Below are 22278 nucleotides of genomic sequence, written 5' to 3'. Positions count from 1 at the left end.
GTGTAAATGCACCAGTGTATCACACTCAGACAAGCATACAACACAAAGAAAATAAACCAACACAAACAAGCATACTGTACAACCAACTTTGACGTGCTGTTAGGTTAACACTGACTAATACCAAAAGAAACTCTAATGGGGGAAAACAGTGGTCAAACTGTAATAGACAGCCAGCTGTGATCTACAACAGAGAGAAACGTTTAACACCCTGGTCCATGGTTATGTCGCATTTCATAACAATACACAACAGTTTTTATGAAGTTTAATTGTTCATAAGTCAAGCGACATGTAAAAAAGAAAACATTGTACCAGATACATATTTAAAATAGGACCGTTGCACTGTTAGAACAATAAACAATGCCTACCTCGGCCTTTTCCACACTGTGAGCTAGCCCAGGGGAACAGGAGCAGAGGAGGGAAGTGTGTCAGCTATAAAAACAAGGGAGCGAAAATTACAGACGCTACATGCTGTTGTTTGGCCCGTATAGCTAACTTAGTCTGCTCACATTAGTTGAGTGTTTGACCATAGCTATTGCAATGTTGCTATTGTAAGAGGCCTACCTCCACGTCCAGCATTCGCATTGGTAGTCACAGGGAAACAGGAGTAGGGAGGAGATGACAGTCTATAGCAAGATGAGCCAAACGTTACGACACTACAACCACCTGCCCCGTGTTCAAACTACGTGGCTAAACACAAACTCTCACTTTATGCTATTACCTACATGTCAGACAAACGTTTGTGGTCTACGGCAGTGGCAACAACTCACATTAAAAGTGTAAGGAGTACATGAAACATTCCACCTACCCAGACCACAGCGAGGGAGTTGTTCGCAACCAAAACCCAGCATGAAGTGCGCGGTTTGTACCGACCAGCGACAAGCAACTTGCGTACCAAACAATTTGGGAGAGCTTCTTTTGTGTTTGTCGGGAAGGAAGTTATGTACCCATGACCCCCAGCCCGCACGCCCAGGTGCTTGCAATTAGTCGTGATCCTGACCTGATCACATACACCCCAGCTTTTAATGTTCACCGACCCGGTGAACCAACTCTGACATAATACTACACAAAGAGGAGAGAGAGAGAGCGAGCGAGAGAGAGAGAGAGAGAGAAACATTATCAGCAGCATTCACCTACACTGTACCTGACCCTGAGTTGTTGGAGGCAGACTGTGGTAGGTGAAAGGGGTTAGAGTGTTGCCCAGCTGTACAGCGTCTCGAACGTCTAAGGGTAGACATGAGTATAGGGCTCCTAGCTGGGCTACCAGATGCCTGCACAGGGGGGGAATCTACAGGTTCGGGTGACATGGGATCCATACCTAATTCTCCCTCTGTAGGTGGTATAACCAACTGTTCCACTGGGGGCAGGGGTGGACTCGCATTGCTTGCTCGAGTGGAACCACTCGGTAAACTCTCGCCTCTGAGGCCCGGCAGAGGGTCATGGCTTCCTATGGTACTTGGTCTGGCCGATGTGATGGATACTCTCCAAATGCTGTCGTCCTCGGAGTCATCTGGGGTGGTAACCTCCCTGTATGTTGGAGATGGAGGATGAGTGGCATCAGCCACTAGGGATGGGGTACCAACGGCTCCATGCACCGGCGGAGGGTGGTGGATTGCCTCTGTTTGCCTGCCCTCTGTCCCACCTGGGACTGGTTTTATCTCGGTGCGATGTAAGACTTTGCAGGGGCCGCCGTCACCCAGGGGCTTGATCTTGTAAAGGGTGCCCACCTCATCCAAGCATTCCAACACCTCATAGACTGTAGAACTCCAGATGTCCTGTATCTTGTGCCTACCATGGAAGTGGTTCTTACAGTACACCAAGGTGCCTCTTGACAGGATGGGGGCGGGGTCAGCATGGTCTCGTCTCCGGTAGGCTGCAGCAGCTTCCAGCTTTTCCCGGGCATTACCATACACCGCCAACAGATGTTCTTTGTGTTGCCCCAGCCAGTCAGCTGTATTGGCGTATGGGGGATCTTCTTCTATGACACCAAGTAACTGGTCCACGGGGAGCCGAGGCCTCTGCCCGAACATCAATTCATATGGGCAGTGTTGGGTGGAGTGATGCACTGTGGTGTTATAGGCAAAAAGAAGCTGTGGGAGCAGTTGGGGCCATTTTCTCTTCTTGTCTGGGGGCAGTGTCCGCAAGAGGTCGTGGAGAGTGCGGTTAAACCGCTCACACTGTCCATTCCCCTCCGGATGGTAGGGGGTGGTCCGACTCTTCTGAACGCCATACAGTGCACATAGCTGACGCAGTAGCTCTCCTTCAAAACACCGGCCTTGGTCAGAATGGATCCGCTGTGGTACCCCGTAGATATAGAACCATTTCTCCACCAGCACCTTCACAACAGTCTTGGCTTTTTGATCTGGGGTGGGATACGCCTGTGTGAACTTGGAAAATACGTCGGTCACCACCAGAACGTTCTCCTGCCCGCTGCTGGCCCGGTCAAGGATGGTGAAGTCAATTGCTATAATCTCCAGGGGTCTGGTAGCCAGAAGACTGCCCATAAATGTTCTAACTCTGGGTTGGGTAGCTTTTGCTACTGTACAACGCTGACATTCGTCACACCACCGCTTGATATCCTGACACATCTTGGGCCAATAACACCGTTGACGGATTAAGGCTGTAGTCCGGTCCACTCCTTGATGGCCGTGGTTATTGTGCAGGCCAGTTAGAACCTCTCCCCGCAGAGCTGCAGGTAACAGCAGTTGGAAAACTTGGGCTCTGGATGGGGGAATCTGCACTTCCCTGTACAGCACACCTTCTCTCTCTCTGATTCGGGACCACTGTCTGGCAAGCTCTCGAACTCCAGCAGGTGCGGTCTTCAATTCGATAGCAGTCGGTGGATGGTTCCTCCTCCAAAAGCGCATAAATGCCACAATGCAAGGATCGGCCGCTTGGAGTACTCCTAAGTCCTTCTTACTCCGTGATGGTGCAGCTTCAACTTCACAGATGTTGGCCACCTGGGGGCCCAGCCCAGGGGCCACGCTACTCAGTGCACATTGCGGGGGAACTGGAACACCTGGCATGACAAGCCCACTTGAAAGGGATTCGACCCCCCGGGGGCCCAGCCCAGGGGTCTCAGCGCGCGTCACCCATGTAGGGGGGGGGGGATCCCCTGAAACGATAGCACCCACCTTGAGTGGATCAGCCACCCGGGGGCCCAGCCCGGGGGTCTGAGTTCGCATCACACCCGTAGGGAGGGCAGGAGCCCTGGGTACAATAGCCCCCACTTCCAGTGAATCAACCACCCGGGGGCCCAGCCCGGGGGTCTCACCTGGCATGGAACATTGAGGAAGAACAGACACCTCTGGGGTAGATGATGGAGAGGCCGGGGTAGAGGGCAGCCGGGACAGTGCATCCGCATTGCGGTTGGCGGTGCCGGGTCGGTACTTGATCTCGTAGTCAAAGAGAGCCAACTGGGACACCCAGCGTTGTTCCACGGCCGCCAACTTGGCTGATTGCAGGTAACTTAGCGGGTTGTTGTCCGTGTAAACTGTAAACTTGTGACCAAGAAGGTACTCACGGAATTTTTCGGTAACCGCCCACTTCAGGCCTACAAGCTCCAGCTTCATTGAACTGTAGTTGGTCATATTCCTTTCACTGGGGCGGAGACCTCGGCTGGCATATGCAATTGGCCGTCGCTGCCCAGCCTGCTCTTGCGATAATACCGCGCCCAACCCAGAATTACTTGCATCAGTCTCTACGATAAATGGGAGTGTGAAATCCGCATATCCTAGGACGGGGGCATGAATCAGTCGTTCTTTCAAGGCTGAGAAGGCTGTTTCACAGGCTCCAGTCCAGTGCTGTGCGAAGGAACCCTGGATCCGAGGCCCAGGTCTCTTGCGGGTACCCTGTAGGGCACCTACCAGCTTATGCAAAGGGGCTGCAAGGCTTGCAAACCCCTCCACAAATCGCCTATAATATGAGGCGAACCCAAGGAAGGAGCGAAGCTCTTTGACTGCGGAGGGCCTCTTCCATTCTGCAACCACTCGGATCTTCTCAGGATCGGTGGCCACTCCTGATGCAGATATCACATGCCCCAAGTAGCTGACCTCAGTCTGAAAAAAAGCGGCATTTCTTTAGCTTCAGTTTCAGGTCTTGTTGCTGAAGTCGGGTCAATACCATCTCTAGGCGCTCAGGGTGTTGTTGGAACGTGGTGGAGAAGATCACGATGTCGTCCAGGTACAACAAGAGGGCATGGAAGCTCTGATCTCCAAAAATGCGCTCCATTAAGCGTTGGAAAGTACCTGGAGCGTTACACAGCCCAAAGGGCATCCTGTTGAATTCAAAAAGCCCAAAGGGCGTGCAAAACGCGGTCTTCTCACGATCTTGCTCGCTGACTGGGACTTGGTTATAGCCACTGGCTAAGTCCAAGGTACTGAACCACTTGGCTCCACTCAATGCATCCAGGGACTCTTCTATCCTGGGGAGTGGGAATGCGTCCTTACGTGTCTTGGCGTTGAGCTGGCGGTAGTCGACACACAGGCGAATTGAACCATCTTTCTTCTGGACCACCACAATAGGTGACGCATAAGGACTGCAACTGGGCCTGACGATGTTATGGTCTAGCAACTCTTGGACGTGCTTTTTCACCAAGTCATATTGAGAAGGTGGAAGGCGGCGATACCGTTGCCGCACAGGGGCATCATCCAGCAAGGGAATGGTGTGTTGGACTAAGTTGGTACATCCTAAGTCCCCATCACTCTGACTGAATGTATTGCTGTACTTCTCCAACAGCCCGCGAGCTTCCTGCTGTTCTTGATCTGACAATGTGGGCCAGGTAAGCTGGGAAAAGCTTGTATCGGTGTGTTCTCCTGTGTGAATAGACTGGATAAAGGCTATCTGCTCGTGACTGTCTCCCTTGATTTCAAAGTTGATGGCAGAAGCAGAAACCGGTGAGGTGGCAACAAAGTTTCCCGAGCACGGTCTTTGGCCAAAGCCACTGATCTTGACATCCTATATTAACAACTGGCACTTGAACCCGGCCACAAGTGACGGAAAGGTAAGCTGTTGGAATGAGCAGGTTACCTGGCAGATGGCCATCAGTGAACGATACAGGCTCTAGAAGAGCAGACGGAAGTGTGGACCCCAATCCTGGGTGGCAAGTGGCTGGAACCAGCTTCATGGACCCTGCTGGCACTTGGATCGCTGGCCCTGGCTGCACCCGTACAGAACCCACTTTGCCACTCTCCAAGGCACGTTCAAGATGTTGACATTCAGACAGGGCTTGCTGCCACACCCTGCCAGCCTGCCGGACATCAGGGGATCGAAATAAGGCGCTGCCATGGTCGACGAACAATTCTTGATAGCACTTGCTGATAATGTTCATTCCAAGGAGGCCGGGAACAGAATCTTTGCGGGCCTGGGCGTCTGGGTCAGCTGGGTCTTTAATGACGAGGATACCCATTTTAGGCAGGGTTCGGCCAAAAAGATGTACATCTAGTTCTAGATATCCTAAGTATGGTATCTCCAAGCCGTTTGCAGCTTTTAACTTAAGCCAGTTACAAGATTGTAAACCAGTGTGAAAAAGGGGTTGTAACTGCTGCTCGAAAAATTTCTGGGTGACTGTAGTCACCATAGAGCCAGTGTCCAGCAAGCAAGCCACCGCCACACCCCCAATCTTAACCTCTACTACTGGACATTTGCCAATGAGTTGTCGTGTGCCTATTAATGTCAAGTCCAATGACTCCCCACCCAACGTTTGGGCCATAACGTCAGGGGGTACTAGTTTTCCGGCTGCTGCCGAGGGAGAGAGTGGGACTATCTCTGCTCTAGGAGCAGCATTTGGAGGTTGACAAAAACGTGCAATATGGCCAGATTGGTTACATCGCAAACATATGGGTTTGCCATCAGCTTGGAAACGATAACGAGAGCTACGCACAGGTGGCCTACGGATGGACTGGTCAGGTAGCAAAGGGGAATCGAGACGGCACAAAATGGTGTCTAATTGGGACTGTTGCTTACGGAGACTCTCTTTTAGCTCAGTCAACTCATTGGTAGGCTTAACAGACACTGCGTTGGAGTCAACATCATGCTCTTGGACTACATTGGTACTACAGGAATGTGCACGGGGCCTAGGGTCACTAGAGTGCTCACCCTCCTCTACCCAACGAATAGCTTCACTACGGACATCATAGAAAGTGATAGTTGGGTGGAGCCGTACTTGACGTCGCAGCTCCCGTTTCAACATACTGTCCCCTACATGCTCTATGAACTGATCACGCAATACCACATCAGGATTCGCAAAACAGACCGGATCCCTCCTCTTTACAGCTTCCATCATGTGCATAAGAGCATGGGAGTATTCCCTCAAAGACTCCCCTGCAAGTTGCCGTCGCTGGAAAAACTGCTTCTGTAGACTAATATAGGAGTGGGAGCAACCATAAATACTGGTAAGTATACCAAAGATCTTATCGGGGTCATCTCTATCGGAAGCAGGGCGAAACTTAACCTCGGTCCTGGCCTCACCATCTAACAAATCAAAAATAGTCAAAACCTGTTCGGAAAGTGGCATATGCCGTGAAGATAAGTGGCGGCGGGCCTCCTCCACCCAATCCTCCACCGTTAAAGAATCATGAGACAGTCTCCCAGAGAACCGTGGGCACTTACGCTCACAAGGGATATACACATAGCGTTCTACTACTCCAGTTGGGGCTGGTCTAACGGCCTCATTTACAGGACCAGGCCTAGGGGACTGACCTGGCAAACTATCGGGTGTTGGCGGAACTGACCTTTGGGCGACCTCTTCCCTAAGTTTTGTGTTGTCTGCCTGCAATTGCTGCACAAGTTCAGTCAGGGTTCTAAGTTGAGCTGCCATCTCCTCATTGTCCATCCTTACACTTAGTCTGCAATAAGGACGAGAGGGAACAAACAAACAAACAAGTATAAAAAAAAAAAAAATTATATATATATATATATACACAGAAAGGACAGCAGTCACAATTACGAAGCACTATGCAGGCGCCAACGCTCCAGCAATGGTGTTGACGACGGGAATTAGAAGTTCCTTCGGCCCGGCCTTCTTGCTTCCAGGAATGGGACGAACACACTCTTCAACCACTGTTTTCCCCAAACAGCTAACTAGCAACTATGGTAAAAGATGTTCACTCACACAACGCCAAAGATCAAAACAAACAGAAAAAAAATAATTTAACAGCCTCTTCATGGACCCTGCTCGCAGCGCCAAATGTGACAGGGCCCTCAGGTTTATCCAACTAAATGGATGAGGACAGAGGCAGTAGTATAAACAATGTTATATTTATTATTTCTTTTCTTCGTTTAAAATGGATGGCAGGGGTGTACAGTAGGTAAATCCGATAAAAACAAAATCAGAATACACAATACGAAATAATCAAAGAAAACAAAATGTAATACACATAATCATAAATGAAATGCCCAGTGGATTGGTGGCTGCTACACGGCCTGAATTAACACAGGTACAGTAACCCTCGGACGGCTGCCCAGCCCCAAAAGTGATCTATGGCCATACACACACACAAACACAAGTGTAACACTCAAGCTTTCTAAATACAACCCACACGAGTATAAATAGGTGTTCAGTACACGCTCAACCACTAGAATGTGCCCTCACCGCAAACTAGGGGAAGGCGGCAGTCCTAGAGTACCTTAACTGTGTGACCTAATAGACCTAGCAGGCCATACTAGCAAACAGGGGGAAGGAGGGGCATTCAATAAAGGAAACAATACAAGACAAAACAAAAACAAGACAACCACGCTATTCAGCGCCAGTGGAGTGCTACCGATACAGCTACAATGAATAGCAGAAGCTATAATGAACTAATACTACCTGGGACATAGACCCCTATGGCCCAAGAGTAACAGTCTACTGTGTGGAGAAACTAGGTTGGGAGTCACAAAGAACTCAATATGAACTAATACCACCTGGGGCATAGATAGACCCCTATGCCCCAGGAGTAACAGTCTCCCGTGTGGATAAGCTAAGTCAGGGGTTACAAGAACCCATTAAAAACTAATACTGCCGGGGGGAAGAATAAGTCTCAATAGCCTCGGAGTAACAGTCTGAAATCGCTAACTAGCTGCTAATATGAGCTCAGGGATGGCAACAGCACTACACCTGGTCGTGTAACAGACCCTGGCAAACAGTGTAAATGCACCAGTGTATCACACTCAGACAAGCATACAACACAAAGAAAATAAACCAACACAAACAAGCATACTGTACAACCAACTTTGACGTGCTGTTAGGTTAACACTGACTAATACCAAAAGAAACTCTAATGGGGGAAAACAGTGGTCAAACTGTAATAGACAGCCAGCTGTGATCTACAACAGAGAGAAACGTTTAACACCCTGGTCCATGGTTATGTCGCATTTCATAACAATACACAACAGTTTTTATGAAGTTTAATTGTTCATAAGTCAAGCGACATGTAAAAAAGAAAACATTGTACCAGATACATATTTAAAATAGGACCGTTGCACTGTTAGAACAATAAACAATGCCTACCTCGGCCTTTTCCACACTGTGAGCTAGCCCAGGGGAACAGGAGCAGAGGAGGGAAGTGTGTCAGCTATAAAAACAATGGAGCGAAAATTACAGACGCTACATGCTGTTGTTTGGCCCGTATAGCTAACTTAGTCTGCTCACATTAGTTGAGTGTTTGACCATAGCTATTGCAATGTTGCTATTGTAAGAGGCCTACCTCCACGTCCAGCATTCGCATTGGTAGTCACAGGGAAACAGGAGTAGGGAGGAGATGACAGTCTATAGCAAGATGAGCCAAACGTTACGACACTACAACCACCTGCCCCGTGTTCAAACTACGTGGCTAAACACAAACTCTCACTTTATGCTATTACCTACATGTCAGACAAACGTTCGTGGTCTACGGCAGTGGCAACAACTCACATTAAAAGTGTAAGGAGTACATGAAACATTCCACCTACCCAGACCACAGCGAGGGAGTTGTTCGCAACCAAAACCCAGCATGAAGTGCGTGGTTTGTACCGACCAGCGACAAGCAACTTGCGTACCAAACAATTTGGGAGAGCTTCTTTTGTGTTTGTCGGGAAGGAAGTTATGTACCCATGACCCCCAGCCCGCACGCCCAGGTGCTTGCAATTAGTCGTGATCCTGACCTGATCACACTAAGAAGAGAGAACACATCACCCCTGTGTTGGCTGAACTGCACTGGCTCCCTATTTCCTATAGAATTGATTTTAAGGTTATGTTAATTACTTACAAAGCTCTGAATGGCATAGCAACTTCATATATCTCTGAGCTTTTAATATCTTATCAACCACAAAGGAAACTTAGATCATCCAATTCTAATCTTTTAATCGTACCCAAAGTGCTCCACAAACAAAGTGGAGAAGCTGCTTTTATCCATTATGCCCCCAAACTATGGAACACCCTGCCTCTGTACATCAAGCAGGCGAGTTCAGTAAATATTTTTAAAAAAGATCTGAAAACATACCTGTACAGGAAAGCTTTTAGTTAACTCATCTTATCCTGTAGACTACATTTTCAGATTATTCTACATCTGCTACTATTGGAGGGCGCAGCCAGCCAGAAGCAGGTGGGCTCCCCCTATTAAGTCAGGTTCTGCTCAAGGTTTCTTCCTGGAATATGGGAGTTTTTCCTTGCCACAGTTGCCATATGGCGTGCTTGTGGGGGGTAAGAGGGTTAAGGCTGCCAGTCTTATGACGTCATTTTCTATATTTTTGATATGTTGCTGAGTGGATCATAAACGGCCCCAGCAATGAAGAAAAGTGATTGATAATGACTGACTGACTATTATTGTGTTACATGCTTCAAATGTGTATGAAAGGTGCTATACAAATAAAGCTTATTATTATTATTATTACTGGTCGGGGTTCGAACCGGCAACCCTCTGGTTACAAGTCCGAAGCGCTAACCAGTAGGCCATGGCTGCCCCTCAATAATCACAATACATGAGCACAATCTGCAACTGAGCACAGCCGCAACTTTTCCAACTCCAGGCCGGAAGAGGGCAGAGAACCCAAATGCAATTTAGTCAGCCCTGCTGGAGGGACTGCTTTTACCTGCGCATCTGCCAGATAAGCATTGGTATACATTGTTTGGGGTTAGTTTGGCCACCCTTTTGCTTGGATTCCTGAACCTGATAACAAGAAAGACAGCTCATTGTTCAACCCTAAAGACGCTGGAAAGAAAAACTGGTATATCATGTTTGGATTGATTTACAACTGTATGTTGCATTTAGTGCTTAACACAAATGATATGTTTAATTCTATATGTATTTCTTTAGTGCAGATAATGTGGTAGTGGAAGTAATTGCATGAAGTGCTATAGTAGATTAAATTGAAATTGAGATGTGTAAGCAGTTGCTTTGTTCGGGCTGCTTTGTGCTTTGTTCATTGTTTTGTTGCTTTACCGTGCATTGTTTATTGTGTAAAGTAATGCATGTTTATTTTCTGTTTATCTTTAAGGTTATCAACCTATTCCTTATTCCATAGTCCATAATCCTATGACATTCAATTCATTCAACTCTATGCAACAATTCAACTGTTTCAACATATTACCTCTCTACCAGCTCTATCTGTCCTTTCCACCTGACGACCCCCTGGTTTCAGCACGGATCTCGGATTGCCTTTCAGACATAGCTACATGGATGAAGGCACACCACCTCCAGCTGAACCTCTCAAAGACTGAACTGCTGGTCATCCCAGCTAAACCTACCATACACCACGACATCAACATCAAATTTGACTCCCTGTCTGTTTCACCGACCAGGACTGCAAGAAATCTAGGAGTTGTTCTTGACAACCAACTAAACTTCTCAGATCATGTTGCCTCAGTCGCCCGGTCATGCCGTTTTGCACTCTACAACATACGGAAAATCAGGACTTACTTGACTCAAGATGCTACCCAACTTCTGGTTCAGGCAATAGTCATCTCACGACTCGACTACTGCAATGCCCTCCTGACAGGTCTCCCAGCCTGCGCAGTGAAACCACTTCAGATGATCCAGAACGCGGCGGCGCGCCTGGTCTACAACCAACCCAAAAGGGCACATGTTACCCCGCTGCTCATCCAGCTACACTGGCTACCTATGGCGGCCCGCATCAAATTCAAGTCTCTAACGCTTGCCTACAAAGTAGTCTCCGGTTCTGCTCCCACCTACTTGAATGCCCTCATACAGACTTACACTACCTCCAGACCGCTGCGCTCCTCTGACGAACGACGTCTAGCTCTACCACCGGTACGCTCAAGCCAATCCAAACTTTTCTCATCTGTTGTTCCTCGTTGGTGGAACACACTGCCAGTTCCTACAAGGACAGGGACATCCTTTTCCACTTTCAAAAAACTCCTGAAGACCCAGCTCTTTAGAGAACATCTACTCTCATAGCAACACTTACAACAAGTCTTACTGATCCTAGCACTCACCAGCCGTTTTAAACTGACAAGTAACTGTTAAAAACAGCACTCACCGACGCACTTATTCTTACTGTACTCTAATGTTTTTTTTTAAACTGTCCTAAAATTGTGAGAATTGTTCTAAAAACTTACTGTTTACCATGTTGTTAGTCGCTTTGGTTAAAAAGCGTCAGCCAAATGTAATGTAATGTAATGTAATGTAAATTACCATCTGGAGGGAAAATAAAACAGCAAAAAGGAGTTTGAGTCCCTTTGCATCCTTCATGTGTTCAACAAGCCATTTGGGCAGAGCTGTACTGATCGCAACACCTAGACAACTTGACACACACACATCTAAATTCAAAGGAGCTTTATTAGCATGAGTGTTTGGGTACAGTGTTGCCAAAGCCAGTGTTACAGATAACACCGTAGAATCACAAAAGAAAGAAAATAGACATACAGCAATGCGGGCAAACATGTGAACACAGAATAAACAATAGCATATGTGCGTGCGTGCGCATATATATATATATATATGTTGTCTCTCTTATAGATGTGTGTGTGTCTCTGGTAGATATGTGTGTGTCATATATTGAGTAGAATTAAGAGAATGATGTATATTATTATTTAATTTTTATAATTATATATACTTTTTTGATCCTGTGAGGGAAATTTGGTCTCTGCATTTAACCCAATCAGTGAAAAACAAACAGCACACAGTGAGGTGAAGCGCACACTCTAATCCCGGCGCAGTGAGCTGCCTGCTACAACGGCGGCGCTCGGGGAGCAGTGCCTTGCTCAAGGGCACTTCAGCCGCGGCACACTGGTCGGGGCTCGAACCGGCAACCCTCCGGTTACAAGTCCAGAGTGCTAACCAGTGGGCCACGGCTGCCCAAATGTTCCTGTGCACATATATATATATATATATATATGTGCACAGGAACATGTATGTGTCTGTTAACCCTGCTGAAAAAACAGCTAGAAACCAGCTTATGCTGGTAGCTGGTTTTAGCTGGTATTAGCTGGTCCTTGCTGGTTTTCTTCCAGCTCTTGCTGGTCTTTACTGGTGAAGCTCGTTGGGCTGGTCATGCTGCACACACACATCTACCAGGGAGACACACACATCTACACACATCTACACACATCTATACACACATCTACCAGAGAGACACACACACACATCTACACACATCTACCAGAGAGACACACACACACACACACACACATCTACACACATCTACCAGAGACACACACACACACACACACATCTACTAGAGAGACACACACATCTACACACATCTACCAGAGAGAGACACACACATCTACGAGACACACATCTACACACATATACACACATCTACCAGAGACACACACATCTACCAAAGACACCCACACACATCTACACACAAATACACAAATTTACCAGACACACACACACATCTACACACATCTACTAGAGAGAGACACACACATCTACACACATCTACCAGAGTCACACACACATCTACACACATCTACAGGAGACACACATATACACACATCTACCAGAGAGAGACACACACATCTACATACATCTACCAGAGTCTCACACACATCTACACACATCTACACACATATACACACATCTACCAGAGACACGCACACATCTACACACATTTACCAGAGACACACACACATATACACACATCTACACACATAAATACACATCTACACACATCTACCAGGGAGACACACACACACATCTACACACATCTACCAGAGAGAGACACACACATCTACACACTGGAAGCTGCATTAGATTGTTGCTGTAGCTGCAGCAGGCACCAGACAGGCGTTACCATGACGATGCTGTGTGCCAGGTTTGATGCTTGACATATCCAATGGGAGAGGACGAGGTCATCCATATCCAATGGGAGAGGTCATCCATATTCAGTGCACTGCTTCATTCTGACACTTCAAATGCACATCATCAAAACTGACGATACACAATATATTAATTTAACACAACGCAACACAACGCAACGCAGTGCAACACAGCAGAGCAAACCGCATTGCACTCACACAGTCACTCACACACACACACACAGTCACTCACACACACACACACAGTCATACACACACACACACACACACACAGTCATACACACACACACTCACACACACACACACTCACTTACACACACACACACACACTCACTTACACACACACTCACACACACACACACACTCACTTACACACACACACATACACACACACACACACAGTCTACCTCCTTCCCTCACTCTCCCCCAGGCAGTTCAGTTCAGTGTGTGTGTGTGTGTGTGTGTGTGTGTGTGTGGCTCTGTCGTATTAATGTCATGTTAACACTTTCTGCTCATGTGATCTTCCAGAGAATATGCCAAATGTCACACTCCTAATTAGCCTCAACTAAGAAGGGCACCCCAGCTTCCACACACACACACACACACACACACACACAGTCACAGTTCCAAACACACACACACATAGTCACAGTTACACACACTCACAGTTACACAAACACACAGACACACTAACAGTTACACACACACACACACACACACACACACACACACAGTCACAGTTACACTCACAGTTACACAAACACACACACACAAACACACACAGTCAGAAGCACAGGCAGTTATAAACAGGGTTTAAAGGTTTTGGCTTAGGTGCCAAACATAGTCATTGCTTTTGTTGCATAATACCAATGGATGTTTTAAATGTGTTATGAATGATTGATGTGTGTCATGCTGCCACTTTCCCTTCCCTGCCCTTAGAAACCGCAATGGAAACACACACACACACACACACACACACACACACACACACACACACACACAGGTGGGCTTTATGGTAGCATCCCTGGCTATTTATGTATTTTAATGTATGGCACAGAGTACTGTTTCATATTCTATAACTAAGTGGTCAAATAAAATCAATCAATCAACCACAGTGAAGTTAGCTTCACTTTGCCTATGAGTTCAAATAATAGACGAGTGCAGATGTGTGTAGGCTATACTCTGCTAGTCACACACACACACACATACAGTATGTGTGTGTGTGTGTGTGTGTGTGTGTGTGTGTGTGTGTGTGTGTGTGTGTGTGTGTGCGTGCAAGCAGATTCAAATGTGCTGCTGACTATCAAAATATGGATGCACTGAAGTTGCGCTGCTTGCTGTTAAAGAAGGATGTTAGGGTGTTTGATTGTTTGATGAGGGTGGTGGGGGTGACATGGGGTGATGAGGGTGGTGGGGGTGATGGAGTCAGCTGGGGCTGACGTATTTGAGTGTCACGCTGCCATCTACAATCAGCTTTACAGAAGACAAACAAGTCAGCCTGAGCATGATAAATACTGACACATAACACATCAGACATGAACCAATGTACATACACACACACACACACACACACACACAGAGGCAGGGCTTGGCACACAGGCTCGTTTGGCTTGAGTTAGTGGGTTGGCTCACACACACACACACACTTCCTGTGAAGGGCTTTAAAAGTAGGAAGTTTGAAAAAAATAATTAAGTGTTTATGTTTGTTCACAAACTGCATACACACTCACACACACACACACACACACACACACACACACACACACACACGCACACACACTCACATGGGATAAAGCACAGGAATAATTTCACACCAAAGCATTTCCATACCTAAAGACAACCCCCCCCACACACACACACACACTATATATATATATACTGTATATTCTGGGATGTGAATTCTGTGATGACTACATGTCATATCTCTCTCCTTTAGGTTTTTACTGGCCTTTTCAATATTCTCAGTCGTTTCTTTTGGTGCTATTTCACGGCACCACACACACACACCACAGTATGTGACAGTATGATACACACACCAATGAACACACACCAATGAAAACACCATCCACTGGTGGTTATTTTGGCGCAGTTTCGCGTTTGCCATCAAAAACGGAATGAAATGTAGGCCTACCTGCAAACAATGTAAGAGGCCTATGCTGACTGCATCAGTGCTCAAAGTATTGTAAAAGTTTATCAATTAATTGTTAATAACTAACTAACTTCTATTCAAATCATATTTCTGGGACTTTCTGGGATAATTATTTCTATTTTGTATTCACTCGTTCAAATGTTCATAGGCCAACAAAGAGGTCACAAGTTCAGTGAAAGTTAGAACAGTTCGGCTGTGGCATGGAGGGGGGGGTTATGCATATGTGCTAATATAGCACGCAAACAGTGAGGCATAAAGACAGTGGTACAAGTGGCTAGTGGACAGACAGTACCAAACATGGAGGGGATGAAGAGGCAGACAGACTATGCAGAGAAGTCTATCTCTCCTCTTCCCTTAAGTGAGGCATTGAACAGTTCAATGGCCCTGGGGACAAATTACTTTCTCAGTCTGTCAGTTGTGCATGGCAGTGAGCGAAGTCTCCAGCTGATCAGGCTCTTCTGTTTAACAATAGTGCTGTGGAGTGGGTGACACTCATTGTCCAAGATGTTGATCAGTTTGTTCAGGGTCCTTTTGTCAGATAGTGAAGTGATCCACTCCAGTTCAGCTCCCACTACAGAGCCAGCTTTCCTTACCAGCCTGTCAATTCGCCCCACATCCACATCCAGGTGGAGACCCAGATACTTGTAGGTGCTAACCACCTCCACATTGACCCCATCAATGTGAACTGGTAGCAGAGTGGGCTTAGACCTGCGGAAATCCACCACCATCTCCTTGGTCTTTGAAGTGTTAAGTTGAAGATGATTGAGTTTGCACCATTGCACAAAGTCCTCCACCAGGCTCCTGTACTCCTCCTCCTGCCCGTTCCTGATACACCCCACAATTGCAGTATCGTCAGAAAACTTCTGCATGTGGCATGACTCGGTGTTGTAGCAGAAATCAGATGTGTACAGGGTGAACAGGACTGGAGAGAGCACAGTTCCCTGTGGCGCTCCGGTGCTGCTGATCACAGTGTCAGAGAGACAGTTCTTCAGTCTAACGAACTGTGGTCGCTCGGTCAGGTAATCTGTAATCCAGGTTACCAGGTGAGCGTCCACACCCATCTGCAAGAGCTTGTCTCCCAATCTGAGGGGCTGGATGGTGTTAAAAGCACTTGAGAAATCAAAGAACATGATTCTCACAGCACTTTTCCCCTTGTCCAGGTGGGAATGTGTCCTGTGTAGAAAATAAGTGATGGCATCGTCCACGCCCACTTTCTCCTGGTAAGCAAACTGTAACGGGTCTAGTGCAAGGCGTACCTGGGGCCTGAGCATACCTAAGACCAGCCGCTCCATTGTCTTCATCACATGTGATGTAAGAGCGACAGGTCTGTAGTCATTAAGCTCACTAGGGTGTGGCTTCTTAGGGACAGGGGTGAGACATGATGTCTTCCACAGTGTTGGAACTTGTCCAAGGCGTAGGCTCAAATTGAAGATGTGCTACAGTGGCTCCCCCAGTTCAGCAGCACAGGCCTTGAGTAGCCTTGGGCACAGTCTGTCAGGCCCAGCTGCTTTATTGCTGCACAATTTCTTAAGTTGGACTGTCACTTGATCTGTTGTGATGATGGGGGGTGTAAGGGGAGGGGAGGGGGAGGGGTGCATCTGGGATCTGTGTGTCTGATGGCTGTTGACTGAGGTCGTTGTCACCTCATTGTTCGTGATCACCATGTGGGGGAGGGGTGCAAAATCCAGTGATGGTGGGGGTACGATAGCCTGTGATGATGGAGGTGAGTGTTGCGCTGGTATTGAGGGGGTGTGGGGGTGGGGGATGGTGGACAGACCACCGCCATTGGAGCTGGAGCAGGGCAGTCAAACCTGTTGTAGAAGTAGTTCAATTGGTTCGCCCTGTGCAGGTCCCCCTCCACAGAGCTGCTGTTCTTCTTCAGGCCAGTGATAACCTTCATGCAGCCCCATGTCTCCTTCAAGTTGTTTTCCTGCAGCTTCTATTCCACCTTCTTTCTGTAATCCTCCTTAGCTTCCTTCAGCTTGAATTTGAGTTCCCCTTGCACGCGCCTCAGCTCTGCCATGTCCCCCTCTCTGAACGCCATCTTTTTCCTGTTGAGAAGGGTCTTGACATTGCTGGTTATCCAAGGCTTGTTGTTGGGAAAGCAGCGTACAGTTCTGGTGGGAACAACAATGTCCATGCAGAAGTTCAGGTAGTCAGTTGTGCACTGTGTGACCTCCTCCAAGTCCTCTCCATTCTGTAACACACTCCAGTCAGTACACTCGAAGCAGTCTCTTTACGTTGTCTTTGTGCTGGGTTAGCGGATGCTTGCTAGGCAAGCTGCCAACGTCAACGCACAGTTCGGTAGACAGGACGCAAAGTCTGGTCTTGCTAGCACTGTGTTTTGCCAGCAACCAATGTCGTTGTTCAGGTGTTTCTCAAAGTTTTTCAGACGAAGGACCACTTAACCAATAAAAAAGAAACGCACGGACCACCTAGCTAAAAAAAAAAGATTCGACCTACTTCAGTAATATAGTGCTTATTATCTCTGCACTTTGCTTATTGTGTCAGAGGATTCATATGATTTAAACTGGCATCTTACATAGACAGTGTTGCAGAACGTTTTGGATTTACATACAAGTTGGTTCAATATTGCAAACAACTCATCTATATTATATTTTACCGCGTCTGATCGCGGACCACTTGGGATACTTGCAACGGTCCGCGGACACTTTGAGAAACACTGGTTTAGGCGATATCATTTTTCAGAATAGTTTTGGCATATGATGTGTGATTAATTGTGGGGGTCTCTCCTTTTATACTTTAGTTTTTCCTGTGACTAGCACCTCGTGGAAACAATTGTGTGTGTGTGTTTTTATTTTTTAAAACTCGTTTTTTAAGTCTGAAATATCATACATCCATGCTTATGCAGGTCAGCCTGCATATGAGATGCTGGAGACTGATCCAGACTGGGCACCATCTCTCCATCTGGGCCACATGGATACCACATGCACAGACACAGCACGCTCTGCAAGGAGAGGTAAGCGGGAGCAGCTGAAAAGTGTCACACAGCAGCAAGTTAGGACTCAAGAGGCTGGACATCACCCTCCTGAGGAGGACACACAAGAAGCTGAGGAAGGTGTCCAGGCACACCATGAAGAAGGCACTCAGGACAACACCGAGGAGGTGCCAGAGACTGAATGTCATCTGTGTGCTCTCAGGTCTGCCGAAGTAAACCGCTTGTTTGACGAAAACCGAGAGCTACGTCGTGAACTAGAGGAATACAGAATGTCTGAGGGTTTCTTTGATAGTGAGTAGATAGTGATGATAAAGTGAAGTACTATACAGGTCTGCCAAACCTGGCAACATTTATGGCTCTATTCAATTTCTTGGTGCCTCTAATGGCAGACCAGAGAAAAATACTCACTCCTTTCCAAATGGTATTGTTAACTTTCATGCGTCTTAGATTGGATCTGCCTGCACTACACCTGGCCCATCTCTTCCGTGTGTCTCCAAAGACTGTATATAGGACATTTAATGACACCGTGGCATTCTTGTATGCAAACCTGAGGTGTTCCATTGTATGGCCTGACAGGGACACTCTGCGTAGCGTTATGCCACACCAGTTTGTGGAGGCATTTGGACACAGAGTTGCAGTGATAATTGACTGTTTTGAGATTTACACAGAAAAACCGACCAACCTGAAGGCACGTGCCCAGATGTTTTCCAGTTACAAGCACACACACACCATGAAATATTTGATTGGTATTACACCCAAGGGATCAATTTGTTTTCTATCAAAAGGTTGGGGTGGCCGTACAAGTGATAAGCATATTACGCAGAACAGCGGGTTTCTTAACAACTTGCTGCCTGGTGATATTGTTATGGCTGACAGAGGCTTTGACACTCAGGAAAGTGTTGGTATGTTGTGTGCAGAGGTAAAACTTCCAGCATTTACAAGAGGTCGCTGTCAACTGGCTGCAAGGGATGTAGAGGAGACTAGAAAGATAGCACACTTGAGAATTCATGTTGAAAGGGTCATTGGGAATATTTGTCAAAAGTACAGAATCCTAACAGGAACTATACCCATCAACATGATCCTTCCATGTGAAGGTCACATTTCTGGACAAGATCGTCACTGTGTGTTGTGCACTGACTAACCAATGTCCAGCCATAGTTTAGAGTGGACTTTTCTTTCCTATGAGTGTGTTTAGGATCCTGTTCAACTTTTGAGTAGCACTACTAGTGCAAGGGGCTAGATTGTATATATGTATATATTCATTTTGATTAACTTTGTTTCTGTACATATTTTAATTGTTTGACATTTATAATCAAGCAATACAAATATACAAATAAGTATCAAGTAAAAATATTATATTAATTTAAGTTATACAACAGTTGAAGTAAATTAACTAGTTACAAGCTCAGGGAGAGACACGAGCTCAAAAAATTGCTGTGCCTTCTCCAAAAGGGCATTCCAGAGCAGCGGGTCAGGTGCAACCCGCAGCACAACACAGTCTTTCAAAGTCCACAAAACAAAATCGCAGTACTCCACATCAGTGACAAAAATGTGTGTCTGTACTTGCTTGTAGTATGGGCTACTTTTCTTTAGTTGAAGCTCCCCATCCACTACTTCCAAACAGGAGTTTGTGTCACCACTGCTGCATGCCTCCTCAACAGTGTGGTCACAGTACTTGTATGGACACTTAATCTCAATGCAGCCCCTTCCGCAACAGATACATTGAACAATCCCATCTGGTGATGCTCCAACCTGAGGAAACGTTGGGTTTATGATGAGACCACATTCACTCATTTCCATGCCACAGTGATGATTCTCAGTCTGTATTCTATACTGTTGTTTTGCATTCTCTTCATTTTGTCTTCCCCATGTAGTAGCAGCACAGTGGTTGGCAGGACTGTTGTTTGGGTAACACACTGCTTTTACAGTAGACAATGCAGGCTTTTCCAAGTTAGACACAAAGACTGAGTGCATGTTTGATGCAGTGATCCTTCCAGTGCGAAAGTGATACCAAGACGAGGATTGGTGCTGCCTCTTGGTTTGTCTCAACAAATTGTGCCTGATCAAGGGAAACATCCACCTTACCTATTAAGGTCTTGCAGTGTAGACGCAAGGCAGACAGTTCAGTGCCATTCATTTGCTCATCCCGGAGATGGCACAGTGAGGTTGGTGCTGAGAGTGGCTGTATAGGGTCTGCAAAAGCATCACAATAACCGGGATAATTTGACAGAATAGCAGCTTTAGGGGACACTTTGTGAAGTTGTGCAAGATATGACATCCACTGCTCCTCTGTAGCAACTCCAAATTTGCAGGAGGCGTTTGATGAAGTTCTTAAAACAGGCATGCTTGACTCCTCCCCATCCAGAAGTCTGTTAAATGATTTTCTTTTAGCTTTTGCAGAGGTGAAATCTATTCTGTGTCCTACCTCTGCACCCACCTTTGTCATGTTGCTTGGTATCATCCAGTATGCCGGCTGGCCAGTCACTGTTGGCATCTCCCTGCATCTCACCACTGCCTCCAATTTAAAGAGCATTGCTGCAACATGTGTACAGGTCTCGGCTATACCAGCCATGCATGTACAATGGCCTGAGGTTATTGCCCCTGATGAGTTGATGATGGCCCAGGGTTTGAGTGGTGTATCATTCAGACGCTGCGAGTGTAAGACCTGTAGAAATTAATATAATATTTTTATTATATATGAATGGGTTACTTTGATATTACTTTGAAAGACATTGTGGGGGCTCTATCTATCTATTCATTTACTTTATGTATTATTAAAAACTAATCAATCACACACTTTACCCACAACATGATACAATCATGGACTATAAATAATGTCATGTAGCCTACTGTTGTTGACATGAACTGACTCCCTTTGCACCTTGCACTTTAACATTGCGTTGCACGTTATGTATATTTATGTGTATTTATTTATTTATTTCCTACATAAACTAGGTTATTTGTTATTTATTTAAGTGGTAATTAATATCTGTTTTTATATAACAAGTTGAATAACCTAGCCTAAATACCGGTAGGCTATGCCTCTATTCCCTGGCCTGCTGTCGGTGCATCGTAGTGCTCGTGTAGCCCATATTGCTTCCACTAGGCTAAATCAAAACAGGCACATGACAGGCCTAACCTAAAAAAATCGATTAGTTACCACACCGTATGCTGTTTACTGTTAGTCCCTTCCCGATATCAAAGCCTATCTGATCCATCCCGTCTTAAGTTGCTCTAGATTAGGCTACATTGTAGCCTTGTAAAACGGGTGTGGTGAAAACCAGCTTACCTTAGTTGATACAACGGCGTTGTCACAGTCCTTTGGTCGAAATATCAACAAATCCTGCACCCAACCATTGGTGAAATGTCCGTGGGCTTCAAGAGATTTATAGTTACGAAACTGTTCGTAAGTGTAAGCACTAATGCCGTGGATGAGGTAGTTAGTAATATCCAAGTAAGATGTTGGAGGTAGCAATGCAGGATCAGCGCTCCAGCTTTTTAAGAAATAGAAGAAATAAGTCGGCTTTTATTGTCAATTTCTTTACATGCACTGGTCATACAAAGAATTGAAATTTCGTTTCTTACTTTCCCATGCAGACATAGACATGCTTTAAATACAGACATAGACATACTATGGACATAGCCATAGACAATAAACATTAAATTAAAGTGCAAGACTGAAATATAGAACATGTATGTATCAAAAATAGAAATATAGGACATATATATATATAAAAAAAAATAGAGGTAGTTGTGTTGTATATTTCTATAGTCTTAACAGTTACATGAAGTTTAAACTTGTGCTTGTGTGACCTGTATATTTACATTGAGTGTTCAGCATCCTGATTGCTTGGTGGATGAAGCTACTTGCCAGTCTGGTGGTGCGGGAGCGGAGGCTCCTGTACCGCTTTCCAGAGGGCAGGAGGCTGA

General features: G+C 46.2%; 2 long non-coding RNA genes across 2 annotated transcripts; both read right to left on the bottom strand.

The window, feature by feature from the left end:
- Positions 1-369: 369 nt before the first annotated feature.
- LOC121688510 lies at positions 370-936 on the bottom strand. The gene is made up of 3 exons (XR_006024612.1): positions 806-936; positions 562-623; positions 370-429 (listed from the first exon to the last, which is right to left on the bottom strand). It is a non-coding gene; the product is annotated as an uncharacterized LOC121688510 (long non-coding RNA).
- A 7554-nt stretch (positions 937-8490) lies between these two features.
- On the bottom strand, positions 8491-8979 carry LOC121688511. Its single transcript, XR_006024613.1, has 3 exons — positions 8926-8979; positions 8682-8743; positions 8491-8549 (listed from the first exon to the last, which is right to left on the bottom strand). It is a non-coding gene; the product is annotated as an uncharacterized LOC121688511 (long non-coding RNA).
- Between the last annotated feature and the right edge of the window lie 13299 nt (positions 8980-22278).

This window comes from Alosa sapidissima, chromosome 17 (genome assembly GCF_018492685.1).
Source record: "Alosa sapidissima isolate fAloSap1 chromosome 17, fAloSap1.pri, whole genome shotgun sequence".
Taxonomy (NCBI): Eukaryota; Metazoa; Chordata; class Actinopteri; order Clupeiformes; family Clupeidae; genus Alosa; species Alosa sapidissima.
This window is presented reverse-complemented; position numbering and strand designations above follow the sequence as displayed.